This window comes from Mesoplodon densirostris, chromosome 8, assembly GCF_025265405.1.
Source record: "Mesoplodon densirostris isolate mMesDen1 chromosome 8, mMesDen1 primary haplotype, whole genome shotgun sequence".
Lineage (NCBI taxonomy): Eukaryota > Metazoa > Chordata > Mammalia > Artiodactyla > Ziphiidae > Mesoplodon > Mesoplodon densirostris.
The window spans coordinates 48,102,165-48,122,987 of NC_082668.1; the positions used below are offsets into that span (position 1 = coordinate 48,102,165).

Consider the following 20,823-nt stretch of genomic DNA (forward strand, 5'->3'; position numbering starts at 1 on the left):
AAGAATAGTATTTTCAACAAATGGTGCTAGTACAAATGGCAAAAGAATGAAACTGGACCCCTACATTATACTATATACAAAATGCCATTCAAAATGGATTATAGGGGCTTCCTGGTGGTGCAGTGGTTAGGAACCTGCCTGCTAATGCAGGGGACACGGGTTCGATCCCTGGTCCGGGAGGAGCCCACATGCCATGGAGCGGCTAGGCCCGTGCGCTGCAACTACTGAATATGTGCTCTGGAGCCTGTGGGCCACGGCTGCTGAGCCCGCATGCCACAACTACTAAGGCCCATGTGCCTGGAGCCTGTGTCCGCAATGGGAGAGGCCACCGCAGTGAGAGGCCCGCGCACCACAGCAAGGAGTGGCCCCTGCTCTCCACAACTAGAGGGGGCCCGTGTGCAGCAACGAGGACCCAATGCAACCATAAATAAATAAATAAATAAATAAATAAATAAATAAATGAAAAATGCAATAGCTTTAAAAAAAAGTTTTTTAAATTAACAAAAAGGATTATAGACCATAATGTAACAGCTAAAACTATAAAACTCTTAAAAGAAAACTTACGAGTAAATTTTCATGACCTTGATCTAGGCAATGGTTTCTCAGATATGACACCAAAGGCAAAAGCAACAAAAGAGAAATATATACATTGGTTTTCATCAAAATTTAAAAATTTTGTGCTTCAAAGGTCAACATCAAGAAACCCATAAGATGGCAGAAAATATTTGCAAATCATACATCTGATAAGAGAACAGCTCAATTATAAACTGAGCAAAAGATCTGAATTGACATTTCTCCAAAGAAGATATACAGATGACCAATAAACACTTGAAAAGACGTTCAATATCATTAGTCAACAGAGAAGTGCAAATTAAAGCCACAAAGAGATACTACTCCATGCCCTTTAATGTAACTAAAATAAACAAGATAGACATTAAGATTTGTTGGCAACAATAAGGTGAAATTAGAAACCTCAAACATGGCTGGTGTGATTATAAAATGGAATGGTCACTTTGGGAAACAGTTTGGCAGGTCCTCAAAATACTAAACACAGAGTTACCATATGATCCAGTAATTTTACTCTGAGGTATATATCCAAGAGGATTGAAAACATATGTCCACAGAAAATAATTATACACAAATGTTCTCAGCAGCATTATTCAAAATAAACAAAAAATAGAAAAAACCTAAATGCTTGTCAATAGAAAAATGCATAAACAGATTATGGCACATTAGAATGATACATTTGTAGAGACTGTTTCTTTGGAAAGTGGAAGTTTCAAAAAAAACAACAAAACTTTGAATGCATTCTGCATTAATTTATATTTTTAAGATAAAATGTAAACAAGTTTTCTTTTTGAGATAGACTTTAATATTTGCCTCTTTGGTGTATCAGAAAGTTTCAGTAATTTGCATCTATTATTGAGAAAGAGGTATTAAATGTCAATATTTGCAAAACTGGTTGATACTCAAGCAACTATTGCTTGTGATTATTTATTAATATACAATAATGTACAGTCATACAAGATGTTACCAGAGGGGAAGCTGGGTGCTGGGTACATGGAAATTCTTACTAGTTTCACAACTCTTCAACACCATAATTATTTCCAAAATAAATTTTTTTTAAAAAAAATCATATCTCCTCATTTTCAAGTATTCTGATGATGTTGTTTCAGATATGACTGGAAAACCAATTCAAGACTAAGCTTTTATCTAAAACCTCCTTTTCCCACCTCTACAGAACAAGAATTGCTGTTTACACAAATGAATGTTTACCCTACATTAACCACTGAGTAACATCAGCATGATACTACATGCAAATCATGAGGCAAGATTCATAGCATACTCCAGCAATCACTGAATGGACTACATGTTCTAGCGGAAGCTTTTAGTTGGTAAAAGCAGCACATGAGCTAATGTCCCAGTCAATAGTTACACATTTGACCAGATAACTTCCTGTCATGGTGGGTATGACCCATTAACTATTAAAAGCAGATTATTGCACAACAATGTGTTCAGCATTTTTCTTAGATATATTTAAAAATAATATCAGAGAAATAGTTATATAATATTGATATATCCCATAATATATCTTTTAACGGTTTCATTAAAATAAGTATCCTTAAGAACAAGTTTGTTGGGGCTTCCCTGGTGGCTCAGTGGTTAAGAATCCACCTGCCAACGCAGGGGACACAGGTTTGAGCCCTGGTCCGGGAAGTTCCCACATGCCGCGGAGTAATTAAGACCGTGTGCCACAGCTACAGAGCCTGCGCTCTACAGCCCGCGAGCCACAACTGCTGTAGCCCGTGTGCCACAACTACTGAAGCCTGTGCTCCACAACGAGAAGCCACTGTAATGAGAAGCCTGCGCACCGCAACGAAGAGTAGCCCCCGCTCACCACAACTAGAGAAAGCCCGTGCACAGCAACGAAGACCCAACGCAGCCAAAAATAAATAAATTTTAAAAAAAAGAACAAGTTTGTCAAGTTCTGTACAATTTGATCATGTGTTTCTCAAACATTTCATGATGAATCACTTCTATAGTGAATTTTATTTCCTTTGGTATCTATTACATCTAGAATATTTCCAAAGGAAAAACATATACTGACTCCAATTGATAACAAGTTCCAAGATTCACTTCAATAGATACTATCTGTTTTAATTCTCCAATATAAAAAACAAACAAACAAAAACCCTGTGAGAAGAACCGGTCACTGATTGAACACTAAAATTACCCATGTGCCAATTAAAAGCATGAATATATTTAGTCCACTGACTTTTTTGAGGGTATTTAGATAACTGTATTATGTAATACACTGTTTCTGATAGTTTACTGTAATGCGAAGTTATAAGAGCCACAGAGAAGAAAGAAAACTCATGTGTAAAGAGCCTAAAGAAGCAGTACAACATTACACAGAGGCTCCAACTGTCCTTGGGTCAGTTCACCTTGGTTTGAGTCATGACTCACTTACCAGTCATGTACACTTGGATAAGTTACTTAACCACTTCCCAATATTATCAACCACAAAATCCGAGTAATAATAGCTATAGCATGGGATAGTGGTGAAGATAAACTACCTGTAAATTTCTGAACTCCATGCCTGGTGCATAACAAGCCCTCAACATGTCAGCTTTTATTACTAACATTTATGAGCCTCAATTTCCTAATCTGGGATAATACAATAGCAATGCCTCCTCTGCCTATGGGTCACCCGTGTTGTGAATCAAAAGCAATAATGCTGATTATAGTGTTTTATAAAGAACAAGCACTCCACAAATGTAAAACATTCTTTAATACTATGATTTATCAAATACTCACTATGGATTATGAGGGCTGTCCCAAAAAACCTACAAGCCTCCTCTCATTTGTTTTTATTTTTTTTAAGACTCTGTTATTAGTCTTCATTAGAATTTTGTGTACACTTGAGTCTAGCAGCCACTAAATAACTACTTTGATAAACATTTGGAGGCATTAATTAACTCCTCAGAAGTCCCACTGACCTGAAGATTTTTGCATTGCCTTTGAAAATTCTTTTTGGGCTCAAGCCAACCATCCCATTATAACACAACTGATCATCACATGGATTTACCTTGATCTCAGATCAAGCCATCTTAAACAATGTTACCATCCCATTATAACACAACTGATCATCACATGGATTTACCTCGATCTCAGATCAAGCCATCTTAAACAATGTTATCATCTTGAACAATAGAAGCCTGATAAACCACTACTGGGACTAGGGCCTATAAAACAGGGGTTATTTCTATTTTAGGTGTCAAGGTTAAAAAGAATTTCCACTCCATGTGATTCAGATAGGTGTATTAAATCATGACTCTGAAAAAAAAAATAGGCCACATTAAAACCCTAATAAAGAACACCCTCAAAGCAGGAATGATCCTTAATCACATCATGTGCTATGGCTTTAGCCTGTAAATTCCAAAGAGCAGGAATAAGAACCTCATAGTTCTTTTCATATAACATCTGACAGAGTGACACATTCAATATATTCAAATAATATTAAGGTTATTGCTATTCACAAGGGTGTGAAAGGATGAGGGGGAACACTGTTTCAGGAAGAGTGAATAGGATCATAATATATCAATTTCCTCTCCTCTTCTAATGTCTACTCTCTTTTACTGGCTTCTTTATAAATACCGTCACATCTATTTCATCTTAAATAAAATCCTACCTCCACTCTATCCCTTTCCATTCACAGCTAACCTTTTTGAAAGAGTGGTCTACACACAATATTTGTATTTTCTCATGTCCCACATACCACTGAAACCACAGCAATTCCGTGTTCCTTCACTATTCTACCCTGCTTCTTGTCCCCTGAGATAAGTTCCCTCTCACTGTCTCCACAGGATCAAACAAGTTAGTTGAGGTGTAGTGAAGTTTCTTAGAGGGATGTGAAAAAATGGGCAAAGTAAAAATGGATCTTGAAAACCATTTTACAGCGTGCTGTTGTGACACAGCAGGGGCAACTCGCAGATACTGCAAATTGCTTAGCAGAGTGGTGTGATGCTGATGATTTAGGAAAATAGTCTTGCATAACTGAATAGAGGGAAGGAGGTACATCTGCTTCACAACTAGCACTCCAAACAGGCCATGAAAACAAAAAGAAAAGTTTTCAAAACCATACTTAGTAAGCAAAAAGTATATTTTTGGCAGAGCTTCTTAAAGTACATAATCTGAGGTTTTTAAGAATGCAGATATTTACAGCCTTGCTCGGCGTTTTGGCAAACAAATTTTATTCATGAAAATCAGATCCTGACTGTTTTTATAATAATGAAGTCGTACTTTTTTTTTTAAGGTATCAAAGCTTATTTTGCAAAGACATATCTCTTTAAATAAACTGATATTAAACTAAATGTGTTTATGTGTGTATATGTATACAAATGATATCATGCAATAAGCACAACTTTAAACTATCCAAGACCATCACATCTATATTTGTGTCTGACTTACCATGTTCAAGTGAGATGACAATGGCCACCCAGGAAAAGACCACCCAAGAACAGCACAGTTACACAAGTAGGTGACCCAGTCCTCACTGAAATGCTCTCCCAGGACCTGAAATCAATGCTGGAAATTTCTCTCCCCTTATCTCCAGCCTGTGAAACAAATGCCAGGAATTGACAGTTTCTCAACCACACAAAACAAGCAATCACTTACCTTATCATGAATCCTTCTACTATCTTGTCCTTTGAAATTGGCTCAAATCCAATTTCGTCTGCAAATCCTTTCCCCTTGAATCTTGTGTGAACCTTTGTAGTACTTTTAGAGCTCAATTAGATGAGTAGAGGTTCTCAAAACAGAGTTCCACTTAACCAGTTCACCGCTCACCAGCCTAACTGAAACTCTCCATGAAAGTGTAAACCACACCAACGGCTGCCCGTGGCTAAGTGGACACTTAGAGCTACTAGACTTTGCCCTACGTGTATTTAAGCAGTTCTGTGCCCACCAATTCTGCTACATGCTTACTGTGATGAAAACTGTTGGCTGCCTAACAAGCATCTACTCCTCATTCCTCCTTCCTAATAAAACCACAACTTAGTCAGGTATTCGCTCCCATGTCACATTAGATGTGGGCAACACAGCTTTAAAAAGATCAAGATGAAATTATCACAGTTTAGAAGGAACGTGCATGTATACAGGTGCCCCTAAATTCTCCCTCCCGTTCGATGAAGTAATCATTGGGATGATCTGTCATGGATATTCGTTACATAAGAAAGCCTTTCGAGAACTCCAGTCAGCAGACTCACACTCAAAAGAAAGACCTTGGGCTCCCCTGGTGGCGCAGTGGTTGAGAGTCTGACTGCCGATGCAGGGGACACGGGTTCGTGCCCCGGTCCGGGAAGATCCCACATGCCACGGAGCGGCTGGGCCCGTGAGCCATGGCCGCTGAGCCTGCGCGTCCGGAGCCTGTGCTCCGCAACGGGAGAGGCCACAACAGTGAGAGGCCCGCGTACCGAAAAAAAAAAAAAGGAAAGACCTTAACTTACTTGAAAAATTTGACAAATAAATACATTTGTGTAAGCTTTACATTAAAATAAGATAGTTTAAGTAGACATGCATCTTTTTTATAATTATGCTACTTTAACCATCTTTTGCTGATACCTTATCAGCAATACTCCTGGTTATTGTTCACTTAGCATCTCCTCCCTAATATGCCACTTAATGGATTAAAAAAAAATAAAAATTTCTAAGTTTGTGTCAAAAATACACACTGATTGCTCCAAACATGTCATCACCTATCATCCTTGGTTCCTTCCTTTTTTTTATCTCTAGAAGTTTGCTCAAAATTTGATTTCCACGTTTCTTCATGAATCACCCTCTCCAAGGCTCTTAGCAATCTGCTTGCTAAGATTATCTCCACATTCATTTTGTTCTCTAGAAGTTTTTTTTGGTTTTTGTTTGTTTGTTTTTCTGTTCCACTCTGCAGAGGTAGAGAACTTCTAATATGCTAAGAATGGAATCCAGATTTCTTGATGTCCAGTTTGGCTTTTCTCTTTTAGATGCCCCAAATATTGGTCAATTATCAAGTATTATCACATCTTCTTTGTCAGGTCAATCTTTTGAATTCAATATCTCTTCACTAAATCTAGTGCTAATATTCCATGTCATGTTAATAAGTGCTTTGGGATAAGAATCAGGAAACCTCACTGAAATGTATAATATATTTTTACCACTTAGAGTCTCTTAACAATAATTTCAATATAAAAGTTTCAGGGGGCCTCCCTGGTGGCGCAAGTGGTTGGGAGTCCGCCTGCCGATGCAGGGGATACGGGTTCGTGCCCCGGTCTGGGAGGATCCCATATGCCGCGGAGCGGCTGGGCCCGTGAGCCATGGCCGCTGAGCCTGCGCATCCGGAGCCTGCGCGTCCGGAGCCTGTGCTCCGCAGCGGGGGAGGCCACAACAGTGAGAGGCCCGCATACCGCAAAAAAAAAAAAAAAAAAAAAAAAAAGTTTCAGGAAATAACTGAAAAATGACAGTTTGCACATATTTTTACTAGTGAAGCAGCAGAAAGAAAAAAAATTTAAGTCTAAAATCTTTGGGGAATATCTCTGATATTGAGATAATGTACATAAAATAACATTCTCATACTAAAATACACTTAAAACTTAGTAATCAGTGAACTGAGATGGTCTGAAACTAAAGTTTGCATTGTACTTGTACTGTTTTACCTGCTTCCTTAATACAAATGTTCAAAGTAAGTAGTGGGTCAAAAAGTGGCCTCCAAAAATGTATGTCCAAATCCTAACCTCTGGTACCTGTGAATATAACCTTATTTGTTAATAGGGTCTCGGCAGATGGTAATTAATTCAGTTAAAAATCTAAGATGAGATCATTTTGGATATGGGGTGGGCTCTACAGCCAATGACCAGCGTCCTTATAAAACAGAGGGAAATTTGAGATGCAGAAAGACAGACAGAATGTCATGTGAAGATAGAGGCCGAGACTGGAGTTATAAAGCTACAAGCCAAGGAATGCTAAGGATTGCCAGCTGTTACCAGAAGCTAGGGGCACGCCAGTAACTGATTTTCTCTCAGAGCTTCCAGAATGAATCAACCCTGCCAACACATTGATTTTGGACTTTTTTGGCCTCCAGAACTGTGAGAAAATATATTTCCATTGTTTTAAGCCACCAAGTTTGTGATATCTGCTATGGTAGTCCTAGGGAAATTAATACAATATGATTACCTATATGCATTTATACATTTTCATTTAAACCCTTTCCACTTCAAAAATAGACTTTCTGGACCATTATAATAAAAATTTGATGTACCTGCTCATATAGCTGAATAGAGGAGCACACAGAAAGAGGTAGAAAAAAAAGTTTAGGAAAAAGCCTAGACTAAAATAATTGCTATAAAGAACTAATATGGTATAGTAAAGACCATAGGTTCTAGAGTTAGAATGGCAAGTTCTATTCTTAATTCTATCATTTTTCATTTATATGAACTTGGGCAAGATATTTAACCTCTCTGAGCCACAATGACCTACCTCACCTGTATAACAAAAGATAACAGCACTCTTTCTTATGCGGTTGTGAGAAAAATACAATAATCTATGTTAACAACTTTGCACATTTTGAGGCATATAGTAAACTTTGAATAAGTATTGTCTGTTATTAACTGGAATTAAATGTTCATAATGGATCATCTTAAAATCAATCATTTAGAGCAGATATAAATTCTCATGAGACTCCCTGAGAAGGTAGCCTGTTCTCCTTTCTCTAGAGATAGTTGCTCTAATTTTAAAGAACCTCAACCACAAAACTGATATTAATTTAAGTAAGATAATATTAAGAAATCTCCCAATTAAGAAACAGTCATCGTTTACTTTTACCTAGGATCACCATTTGCTTCACTGACACAGAAAATGAAGAGTTTCGCACCCCAAGTTATGCTTAATTGTGTTCCACCATTTCTTAAGTGGCCACCTTCTAAAGGCAACCCATGCCTTCTCCTGGCCTCTATGACCCTACATTATTCTAATACAAAAAATAATTATGCAAATCTCTGTCCAGTTCTTTTTAGGTTAATCAATATTAAATGACACTTGCACAAAATCCTTCTCTAATTAATACTCAACATGTGAATAGTATTTCAGAGTACAGTCCACACTGGAACACTAGAGCATTCATTCCATCATAAAATCCTAATCCTATAAATGAAGCATTTATTTCTTTATTTACGCATTCTCTTTGTTCAGGACACTGAAGCGCAGAGAAGCTTAGTGAATTGCCTAGGTCACAGGGTTATATTAGTCTAATATACAAAGTTTTCTTTTTATTATGAAAAAAATCAAACATATATAAAGTAACATAATAAAATAATAAACCATCATGTACCCATCACCTCGTTATGTTTATTTAGAAGATTCACTTTCAATTTCTTAAAATCTCCCTACAAACACACATCTCTAGCTGTAATGCATAATTTAAAATGTGCATCATGTATTAAGACAAAAGGAGGAAGAGACAACCAGAAGACATATTCCAGAATGAAAATTTTCCACCCTAAGCATTTTGTCTCTAAACCCATAAAGACAAAGAATATCCCTAGGTAATAACATTCAAGGGACCATAAATGTATTCACCAAAAACTTACCGACAAAGCATGGACTAAGCATGAAGTTTCTGAAAATTCACTGGCAAAGGCAACACCTAAATATGTATAACCTAGTGATTAAATCTCACATAAAGACACTGAGTCAAAAATCTCCTTTTCAATTGCTTTTCAATGTAAGGTACTCTTAAATGCGTATACTGGTATCATGGGAGATAAGGCCTTTAAAGAAGAAAAATGGGATACCTCTTTCCCTATTTGCAACAATGAGCAATTCCCATTAAGGTAAACAACATGTGAAATATTTCCAGGAATCGATCACCGTTTTTACCTACAGAGGTGTTGGAAGTGCAATTTTCTCCGCTAGTATAGTCATCGTGAGGAACATTGCATCCAATGGACATATCAATGAAAAAGAAAACAAATTCAGCTACAAATAAAAGAATGTATTCTAAGAAGGGACTTCCCTGGTGGTCCAGTGGTTAAGACTCCACGCTCCCAATGAAGGGGGCCCGGGTTCGATCCCTGGTCAGGGAACTAGATCCCGTGTGCCACAACTAAGAGTTCACATGCTGCAACTAAAAAAAGATCCTGCATGCCTCAAAGAAGATTCCACAGGAGGCAACAAAGATCCCACCTACTGCAACTAAGACCTGGCACAGCCAAATAAATTAAAAAAAAAAAGAATATATCCTAAGAAATAAAATTGGCATAAGTTAGTAAAGATTCAGAACTTCAACAGAGTGGAGAGATAGCCAGAGATGCAGAAAATGGAAAGCCATTTTAGAGAAGTAGCTACATTTTTAACAACCCTCCGAGAACAGCCTGGCACAAGTGCAGGACAGATGGGGGTGGTGATAATTATAAACATATTTTCACCTTAGTTTTGCACAGCTATTAAGAACCACTTAAATTTTAGAAGCCCTTTCTCAGATGCAGCACAGTAGACCTCATAAAAGGCTAGTTACATATATTATTGAAATAATGACTACTAAACAGATACCAACAACTTCTCTTAAAATGCATATACATTTAAGATTGTGGTTAATAATTAAATACTTATTTAGCTTTACCTACAAGGGGGAGGGGGAGCTCTTAGTGAGTTGTCCAGGGCAATGTATCCCTCATCAATGATGTATCTGGGAGCCTGGAGAGATCTTAAGTATAATGGGAAAGTAGCATCTTTGTACTACATCCTGATATTTAAGTTAAGGGAGGTCAATAAAAAGGTTTCCAGAAGAAATAATTGAATAATTAGTCTGCCTACCCATGAAAGTCTGCAAAGAATAAAGTAGGCTTCTAAACCAGGAATAAGTTTATAAATAGTAGTTTTGCAAATAAAAATATGGGAAATAGGGTTTAGAAATAAGCAGTGTTCACATCTCTAGGTCATATCTGGCCACTAATTAGCCCAAGAATGTAAAGTTGAAATTAATCTCATAGATCTAATACTTAGATATAGGTAGTAAATCTCTCTGACCCTTATTTTCAAGTTGGGGTCATTGACACAGGGCTCTGAACTGCAAACAGAAATGCACTCTAGTAAATTTAAGTAAAAAGAAATTTAGGTGAAGGATATAAGGGATTCACAGAAAAACTGCATGATGGCTAAAGAACTAAGCTATGCAGTCTTAGAAACAGTACTGCATCTATAGAATCTATGCATCTATAGAAACAGTACTGAAATAAGAGCACTGAATTGGCCCTGTGTGCTCAGCGCTGCCGCCATCACCAGGCATTCTCACCAAAGTCCACTTTGCTAACCAGGATCTGTGCACCAGATGCTACTGAACATATTAGAAACTCTGCATGGCAGCCCCTGTAGATGAAATGTATCAGCCACCATCACTGCCAGATGGATTCCATGGTGCCTGTTTCTTGTCATTAATTTCCGATTGGAAGTCTTACCTGTGTGCATCTGATCAATAGAGCCTAGGTCATATGCATGTGTCCTTGATACACAAGAGGCTGAAGAAGCAAGGTTCTGGCTTCTATTCTGGGACATTACTCATATGGAACGATTTTCCCAAACAGGTGAAAAGTGGCAAAGATGTTGAAAGAAGTACCTAAGATGTCAAAGGTATCAAAGATGTGAGAACATCACCATGGATTTCCGTGGAGGATCTGCACGCTGGCATTTGAGAAACAGTCTCTACCATTGACTGAAAATCCATAATCTGGACCTGCCAACCTCTCCTCTCATCTCCTTCCACTCTCTTCCCACCAGCCACACTGGTCTTTAGTGGTCTTCCAACATGCAGAGCTCTTCTGGCTTTAGGATTTCTTCCCCAAGCATCCCTCTGCCTAGAGCTCTGTGTCTCCAAGTGTGTTCATGACTGACTCCTGCTTTGCTCATAGGTCTCAACTTAAATGTCACTTCCTGAGGGGGACTTCCCAGACCACCCCATCCACGGATGTCCTCACCCTATTCTACCCACATTCTTCCTTGTCACCCCATTCTATTTGCTTTACGGCACTGATCACTATTTGATTTTGTTTTACTTGTTTATTTTCAGCCTCAGTTGCCATAATTGCCATAGTGGAAGCTCTGTGGGTCTATGGGTCCTGTCTATCCTTTTTTTGCTGCTGTATCTTTAGCACCTAGAACAGTGTCTGGTTCACATTAGCCTTTCAAATATTCGTTGAATAATAAATGGACCCCTGCTATAGTTTATTTATTTATTTTTTTGCTATAGTTTAATAGGTCCATCTTATAAATGTGGAGGCAGAGGAAGAAAGACTCCGTATATGAACACATAGCAAATTAATAATCAAAGGGAGTCCTTGATTCCTAACCATGCAATTTCCAGGAAGAGAAAGGTGCAAGCAGCTTCAGCTGCTTCTTAATGCAAGGGAGGCAGTAGGGAAGAGCAGAAAGAACACTGATTAGGAAAAAAGCATGAGTTCTATAATCATACACTTCTGAGTTCAAGTTCATGCCCCCAAACCTAATATAAGTCTCACAGGTTTTTCAGAGAATTAAATGTGACCATATATGTATATTATACATATACGTTATTTCTATAACACCTGACACGTGCAGGTACTTAACTGGAGGCCAGTGTTCACCTTGGCGGCACAGACACTAAAACTGGAACAATACAGAGAAGATTAGCATGGCCCCTGCCCAAGGATGACACGCAAACTCATGAAGCAATCCACATTTTTCTACCATACATAAAATAAACAACAAGGTCCTACTGTATAGCACAGGGAACTATATTCAATATCCTATAATAAACCGTAATGGGAAAGAATATCAGAATATATGTACGTATAACTGAATCACTTTGCTGTTCACCAGAAACTAACACAACATCGTAAATCAACTATACTTCAAATAAAAATTTAAAAAATTGGAGGCCATAAAAATGTTAATTTATGAGTAATGATCCATGTCTGAGTTCACGTTCTCTTTATAATATGCTAAGAGAGACACATCGTAACATAATCTACATCAGAGTCTTCACATACAAAATGAGAATGTTCATTCTTTCCCACAACTGAAATTTACTGGGAATCTGCTATACGCCAGGCATGTGTTACGCACAGGTTGAAGTCTCTAAATTTCTCTCCAGCTATCAATGCTGAGGGCATTTCAATCCATTATTGCCATCTCCAAAGATCATCTTGATGCTGTAAACTAAGGGCAAAAACTGGCTATTATTTTCACTTTTCATTTACTTCAAAGAATTTATTGAGTCAAGCACTGTGCAAAGTTCTGGAGACAGAAGCTATTGGGAAATAACCCCTGCCTTTAAGGTACTTACTGTTTCATGAGAGAAACAGACAAAAAGAAAATTAGCAATAATGTGATATATACGAGATGCTATAGGAACCCAGAAGAACGGTACCCAACATAGAGTATAAGTTGGAAGAAGTGGTTCTGGGCAGAATCTGGGCTGAAGGAAGAGGAGGACTTAGCCAGGAATAGAAGAAGGGGTCAGACTTGCCCAGCAGAGAAAACAGCAGCTGCAAAGGCCCCGAGAAAAATTTAAGCACAGCACCTCTAAGAAACCAAAAAGTTCAAGAGAGTAGGGTCACAAGAGTCTCCAAAAGACAGAATTTCAAAAAAGGGTCTGTCCCCAACCCCCTGCGAGAGCCCTAGAGCTACAAATGATTAATTGTCCTTAATTACTTTGCTTTTCTCAAAAAAGAGAAAGAAACTCTTCCTTTAATTATTAGAGTACCTCTCCAGTCTGGCATTAATCCTCAGTTTGGAGTTTGGAGTTATCATTTTTTAAATATATACATGTATTTTCAACATTATATTTACACTGAAGCTCAATTTTATGTTTCTTTTTTTTATTCCCTTCATATTAGCAAATTTTCTTAAAGGAATTGTCCTTTGAGTCTTTGTGCCCCTTCAAGTCACCTTCCTTGGGCAATTTTTCTCTTAATTCCTCCAAGCAGCATCTTTCCTTTCCTCCCATAAAGTGACAGCACTTTCTACATTACTTCCATTACAGCACTCAGCAAAGTGCCTTTTAATAAGTTTCCTTCTTGCTAGACTGAGCTTCTGGAGGGAAGGTTTTGTCTTTGTATCCCAAACATGGTCTTTTTTTTCCTAATAAACACTTTTAATTTTAGAAGAGCTTTAGATTTACATAAAAGTTGCAAAGGCAGTACAAATAACTCCCTAGAGATCTTTTTAAAATTCAGATTTTGATACAGCGGGTCCAAGAAAGTCCAGATAGTCTGTGTTTCTAACAAGTTTTCAACTCATGCAAATGTGGCTGGTGCAGGGACCACGATTTGATAAGGGATGAGTGTCAGACAAATTGGGACAAGGGTTCACAACCTGGCTGCAAATTAGAATCACCTGGGAATGTGTTTTGTTTGTTTTTAAAATGGCATTGCTGGGCGGTACCCACCTGCAGAGATTCTATTCTAATTCATCTGCCCTAAACCCAGGAATCCATATTTCAAAAAAGCTTTTCAGGTGAATCCAATGTGCAGCCAGAGCTAAAACCCACTTGTCCTCCTAAATTGTGAGACACCTATATCTTAGCAGGCTCTCCGTTTCCTTCTCTGTAAACCGGAAATAAACACAAGTATCTGGTAAGGTATTACTGAGACTGAACAAAACAGCGAAAGTCAGCACCAAATTCAGTGCTTATTAAATTCTAGGTGCTTGAAAATGTTAATTACAAATTCTGACAGGCAAAAGGACATGTAAATACACATTTCTCACCAATAAACCTTCTTCGTGAACATTCTTCCTAAACTGTCTTTCCAGAGTTAGACTGCTCTCTGATCTCCAGCTGTCATGTAAAAGAGCAGGAGTTCAGGGTGTTAGGGTGGAGTCACCATAGAAATCTGCTAGTCTTTAGGGAATGTGGTCTAAGTATCCTTTGATTAATTCAGCAGGCCTCACAGCTGAGCCTGGAGTCCCTGCCCATGCAGGACAGAAACAGCTTTGTATGAGGACAGTCCACAGGGTGGCTAGATGGGTCTAAGCTGTTTATTCCAGAACAATGAGTGGTCACATCCGAACTGCAGCTGGTCTTGAGGAGAGATCTCAGAGAATCTTCTGGTTTCAAACCACTGTTCATAGACTTGAGGGGAAAGCTCCCAATAAAATTCAAAGAGTGATATATGGTCATTAAAATTCAAGCCAAAGGACACTAGCAATTGTGAAAAAAAAAAAAAAACTACGTCTTCTACATCTTCTAATATACAGCCCCCCTTCTCCAACTGTAAGGAATATAAAAGTAATTCTACTTTCAGCAGACCCTGAAGGTTAAAGGGTTACTTTTTTTTTTTTTTTTAAGTTCCTCAATCAAATGTTTTTATCAAACTAAACTGAGGTTATTAGGTTCTGGGGGTGATTAGAAAAGTTAAGAGATTAAGAGGTGCCACACATAATTACTATCCCTTTAATCCTGCCTTCACCTAAACCAATAACTAATTTTTTAAGTAACAGATAAGCATTTTTGCCCAAAATACTGTCACCTGCTTAAACAGCTGGAATCTACTATCAAGATCAAATCACATGATATCTTCCATGGCTGTTTTATCTCTATCGTCTTATATCATTTGAGTAATACACTTTAATAAATAGTGAGGGGGCATTTATAAAGACTGTGGGCAAAAAAATGTCACCTGCCATATCAGTAAACAAAGGATGTTGCGGCCGTCAAGGCATCAGCCACTGCAGCCAACCCAGACTGCGTACCCTGAGGGGATTCAGGATGGAGAAAAGCAGGAGACTGGCCCTAGATAGTTAAAGTGCATATAGAAGAAATGATCTCAGTGAGCCCAGACTCTTGCATCTTCCCATACATATTGAGAAAAGCACTAAATTCACTGACTTGGCATGTCTGGTTTTCTTTAACTAGCAGTAATCTTTTGACGTTGGAGTATCTGGTTTTTTAATTGTTCGTTTGACCTCCTATATATCCAACCTCCTCCCTTACTTCTTCAGAGCAATCCCTCAGAGCTATCTGAGAGGCTGCCTCCCGGGCTTTAGTCCTCAGCAAGTCCCCCTGAATAAAACATAATTCTGAACTTTTAGGTTGTGCATTTTTTTCAGTTAATGAGACACATATAAATATGGAAGGATACTCATCAAATTGTAGCAGAAGAGGGACTTCCCTAGTGGCACAGTGGTTAAGAATCCACCGGCGAGTGCAGGGGACACGGGTTCTAGCTCTGGTCCAGGAAGATCCCACATGCCGTGGAGCAACTAAGTCTGTGCACCACAACTACTGAGCCTGCGTGCCACAACTACTGAAGCCCATGCGCCTAGAGCCCATGCTCTGAAACAAAGAGAAGCCACTGCAATGAGAAGCCTGCACACCGCAACCAAGAGTAGCCCCCGCTTGCCGCAACTAGCGAAAACCTGCGCACAGCAACAAAGGACCAATGCAGCCAAAAATAAATAAATAAAATAAATTCACAAAAAATAAATTAATTAATTTTTTAAAAAAGCATATGTTACTTTCAGAAATGTAAAATAAATTTGCTTTAGAGATACAGGGCATCTGTCAGCAGTCTCTGTTTCTTAGTCTAGGTATAAGAAAATTACTTCTGCAAATCAATAGACTAGATACACTGCATTAGTAGCTACCGCCAACACACAGAAAAAAAATCACTAAGTTCATTTAGTTTTAGTCTTACCCTTTATGTAAAATTATCTAAATCAAATTTTCAGCAGCAGAATGGCCCACAGAGATCATATGCATATTCTGTTCTTATCTGGTAAATATGGATGGATTCTAGTCATTTAAGTACAACAGATGACAAGACACTAAAATTATCTGCCATCACCGAATATCCAACATTTCATGACACTTATCTTTGCCTTCTGACATCCCTCCCCTTCCCAAACGGTTCACTCTTGGTATAACTTTCTGGCTTTTCTAAATGGTATTATCTCTCTCGCAGTTATCCCTAGATTCACATAGACAAAGGGAGTCGCATAAATGAAAAGTATAAAATTGTACATAATGAAAACTTTCTAGGCCACAATAAGCTTCTGAAACATAGAAATGCTGAAATTAAATATAGAGATGGGCACATGGAAAACAATGTCCAGATGGAGAATTCTGATATTTTATTTTCTTCTATATTTGCCATGTAATTTTTTCTCATTCCATACCATGGGAAAGGATTCATATTCTTAACTGAAAACAACTTTTATGTCTGATATCCTCCTATCTTCTGCCCTGCAAAAATGGTGCTCGAATCCAATCCACCTAGAAACCTACAAAAAACTAGGAGTCATGCCAGGCTCCTCCCTCTTAGTTATCCCCCCACAACCAATCAGTCAGGAAGTTCTATTAATTCCAACTCTTTAATAACTCTTGCCTCTAACACTTTTTCTTAGTACCAGAATAGCCTTGCCCTCTCCAGCCACCCCTCCAATCTATCTACCACACTGCTGCCACAATATAAAGCTAATCAAGTTACTCGCCTAAACTCCCAAATTCTTTAAAACGGGAGATGCTCCAAGATCGGGCTCCTGCTTACCTGTTCAGAATGCCTCTTGCAATTCTCTCAAGGACAACCAGCCCTTCAGCCATATCAAGTTACTTACAGTTCCCCATTTATAACAAAGGAGGTTACATTTCCATGGGCTTTGCATATTTCCTTGTCAAGGAAAAATCTCCACCCTAGTTTCTCATCAGCTTAGATAAGACTGCTCCTCACTTTTCAAGATTCACTTTATACAACAACTCAAGTGAAACCAACTCAGAGCTTCCCAAGGAGAGACAGCTCCTCTATTCTTTATGCCACCTTTGCTTCCTCTGCTATGGTAGGAATTTGGTACACCCGTGTTCCCTCTTAGCCTTAGTGAGTGGCATATATCCTATGAACATAAATGTTTGTTGAAAGAACAAATGGATGACTCATAAAATGGCCTTGGGCTGAATAATGAGATAACTACCAATGCTGACCATCATTCTCCTGAAACCGAGTCCCCCTAAAACTAAGTTCCCTTGCTGAGTTTATGATTAATCTCTCTATCCAAAACTTTATTCCCTTTCTTGTCCCACCCCTGTTCACCTCAGGATTGAAGAGATTCAAAGAAAAGGGGGGTTGAAAGCAAGCAGGACCCTGGGGGTCTTTCCAGTACAAAAGCCCTTTCATACCCCATTTCCTGTTTATGGGGAAAAAGACTTTAGTCTTCTAGGCTTTCCCTGAGTTCCAAAGAGCAGACTCAAGCAGTTAATGATTAGGACAAGAGTCACAGCCTCTTGGTTCCTCCTATAGGGATACAGATAATAATCTGATGAATATCTCTGAGTTGTTCTATAGAAACTAAGACCCCCGCCCCAGTGAAGGATAGTGGCTACATGCTGATGCCAAGTACATAGACCTCAGACTGGTTGGAACCAGAAGGTTGAGATTCCCAAGACATCACCCTGTTACCTCACCACCAAACAATCAGAAGAAGGTCCATGAGCCAATCACACATCCTATGACTCTTTCCCCTAACACTGTCTTTAAAAACCCTTTCCTGAAAGACATCAAGGAGTTTGGGTCTTTTGAGCATGAGCTGCCCATTCTCCTTGCTTGGCACCCTGCAAATAAACCCTTACTTTGCTGCAAACATCCACGGTCAGAATTTGACTTTTTGTTCCGCAGGCACACAGAGCGCTTGCTCAGTAACACTCCCTTTAGAGCAGATCAGAGGAGTCAGTATTTTTTATCCAAGGATCCTGACTCTAATGTGCCCTGAAAGGACTCAGCAGCAATAATACTACCATACTAGATAGGGTTCTTTTATCCTTGCCAGTTTCCAGCTTCTATAAAATCATCTTTATGACAAGTACTGGAGGTGTAAATCACTAATTAAAATTTACCATTTTTAACGATAGAAGTAATATATAATCATTGTAGAAATATTAGAATGTAAAGATAAGTGAAAGAATAAGCTGTCCATAATCTCAACAGGCAGAAATAACCAACCACTGATAACATTTGGAGGACATCCTCGTAAATTGATCTTTTTGATATAAATGGATGCTATTACACACAAAAATGGAATCATATTATACAAACAATTTTTTAAATGAATTTTCCATTTCACAATATTCTGTTATGAATTATAATAATGATCTACAATTATAATCCAATGATGTGTTTATTGAAAATGTGGATTGCTGGACTCCATCTCTTGATCTATTGAAACAATCTTTAGATAGAGAGCCCTGTAATATTCATCATAACCCTCTAAGTGATTCCATGTACAGTAAATTTTGAGAGCCACTAACCACAGATAGTGTTTTCAAATCCCTATGGTAAATGACAGAAAAGTGAAGGTTTCAAAGGTATTTGTTTTGGCCGCACATAAGAAAGCATAAGAGTTATTACAAAATGGAATGGGTTACCATCCCAGTTGATGAGCCCCTGGTACTCTGCAAACAGATTTTGAATAGCTAGTCTCAAGGATGTGATGGTCATTCTGTATCAGGAAAGAGGTTGAAAGAGATCATTTCTAAGGTCTGTCTCAACTGTAAGATTCCAAGACTCTATAATTAAAGAATGTTAAGACTAAAGTATACTTCAGAGGCAAAAAAAGAATAGTTACCTGGGAAGAGAGTAATGGAACTAGCTGGGTATGTTTTATAGGCAGTGGTTTAGTGGTAAAGCAGCTCTCAAAGCTGACAAAAACTTTACACAGAATTAATTGAAAAATTTTTTTTCTAGAAAAGATTAGCAATTAACTGGTTTTCTAAGACTTTTAAACTGGTGATCCTACATTTCAAAAATGTCTTCCTTGGTAGCACTAACACAGAGCAAATAAAACGTAAAGGTTCAGGTTGAAAGAGTGAGGGACCCAGCCATCTTTGGCATACTTGGCCCATTGTGACTAGTCTGGGGACTGAGCCAGGAAGGGGGTGAGGTAGTCTGTAGAACTGTGGAAATACCAGTAATCTAATTTAATCTTTTAACTTTCAAACAAAGAATCTGAAGCCTAGAGATGTTGGGTTATATATTCACATAGCTAGTTGGTGACAAAATAATTACCCATGAAATCCACATTTCTCCCTCCTAGTCTAGTGTTTTGAGTAGTAAGGATTTCTTTATTATTGCAAATTGCCTTTTTTTCAAATCCTAAAAAGTTAGAGATAAGGCACAGAAGGGCTAAGTGTTTGAAATTGTATACAAATAAAGATGTCATATTGTAAACAAATGGCTTAAAATAATTGTATTTTAAAAGTGGACTGACATTTCAAGGATAGCTGTGCAATAATGCTCCCCATGTTCTTCTTCTTGGAGTTATAATTCAATTCCCTTGCTTGGCAGGAAAATCAGTGATTACTCTCACTTTCTGACATTTAAATAAAAATGCCTTCCAAAAAGGCAAATAATATTTTCAAACATAGTCCTTGTGTTATACACACTTTATATGTCTACCTGAGTTTACAAGCACAGGTCAGTATTTTAATAGACATGCTCATTTTTAGGTGCTTATGTTGTATACACATTAATTACAGAATATACAAGTTATTTTTTTAAATAAAATATTATGTCTAATTCTAATAACATTGTTCTTAGAGACTGACTGACTGACCCAACCACTTTATATCTACAGTGAAAATTATATTCATAAATATGTAAACAAGAAGTTTGAGAATCAAAAGCCTAGGTAATTTCAATTTAAATATCATCTATATGTTGATGACTCTTAAACTTGTATCGGTACCCTAGACAATTCCTATGAACCGCACCCATTCAATACATCTACTTCAATGCATCTCAAACTTAACAGATCCAAAATCAAATTCTTAATCTTCCTCCTTAAACTCTTCCTCCAACAGTCATCTTCATATCAGAAATGACAGCTCCATCCATCTAGCTGCTAAACTTGTCATGATTCTGTACTCATTTTTTAACCACTGGCAAATCCTGTCCCCATATTCCAAAATACACGCAGAATCCCACCATTTCTCACTATCTTTGTTGCTGGAATCATCATTGTCTTTCTCAATAGCCTCCTAACTGGCCTCCCTTCTTCTACCTTTGTCCCCAGTCTATTGTCCAAACAGTAGTCAGAGGGACAAATTATAAGCCAGTCATCACCTCCAATGACTTCAATCTCACATTGAAAATAAGCCCTAAAAGGCACTCGGTGGTCTTCCCACTTCATTCTACTACCATTCTGACTTAATTTCCTACTACTCTCCCATTTGCCTACTTCATTCTAGCCACCCAGTCCACCTTGCTGTCCTTCCAATATTCCAGGAAAAGAGTTTTTCCATGTAGAAGGTTCTTTCCCTACATGATTTTTTTC

The 20,823-nt window shown here is 38.1% G+C and overlaps 1 protein-coding gene and 1 non-coding gene across 6 annotated transcripts in view; one reads left to right on the forward strand and one right to left on the reverse strand.

Annotated features, from left to right (window-relative positions):
* GULP1 (GULP PTB domain containing engulfment adaptor 1) overlaps positions 1-20,823 on the reverse strand; it is a 294,504-nt gene that overhangs the window by 235,897 nt on the left and 37,784 nt on the right. The gene's annotated exons all lie outside the window — the stretch shown is intronic.
* On the forward strand, positions 12,139-12,245 carry LOC132495562 (U6 spliceosomal RNA). Its single transcript, XR_009533292.1, has one exon. It is a non-coding gene; the product is annotated as a U6 spliceosomal RNA (small nuclear RNA).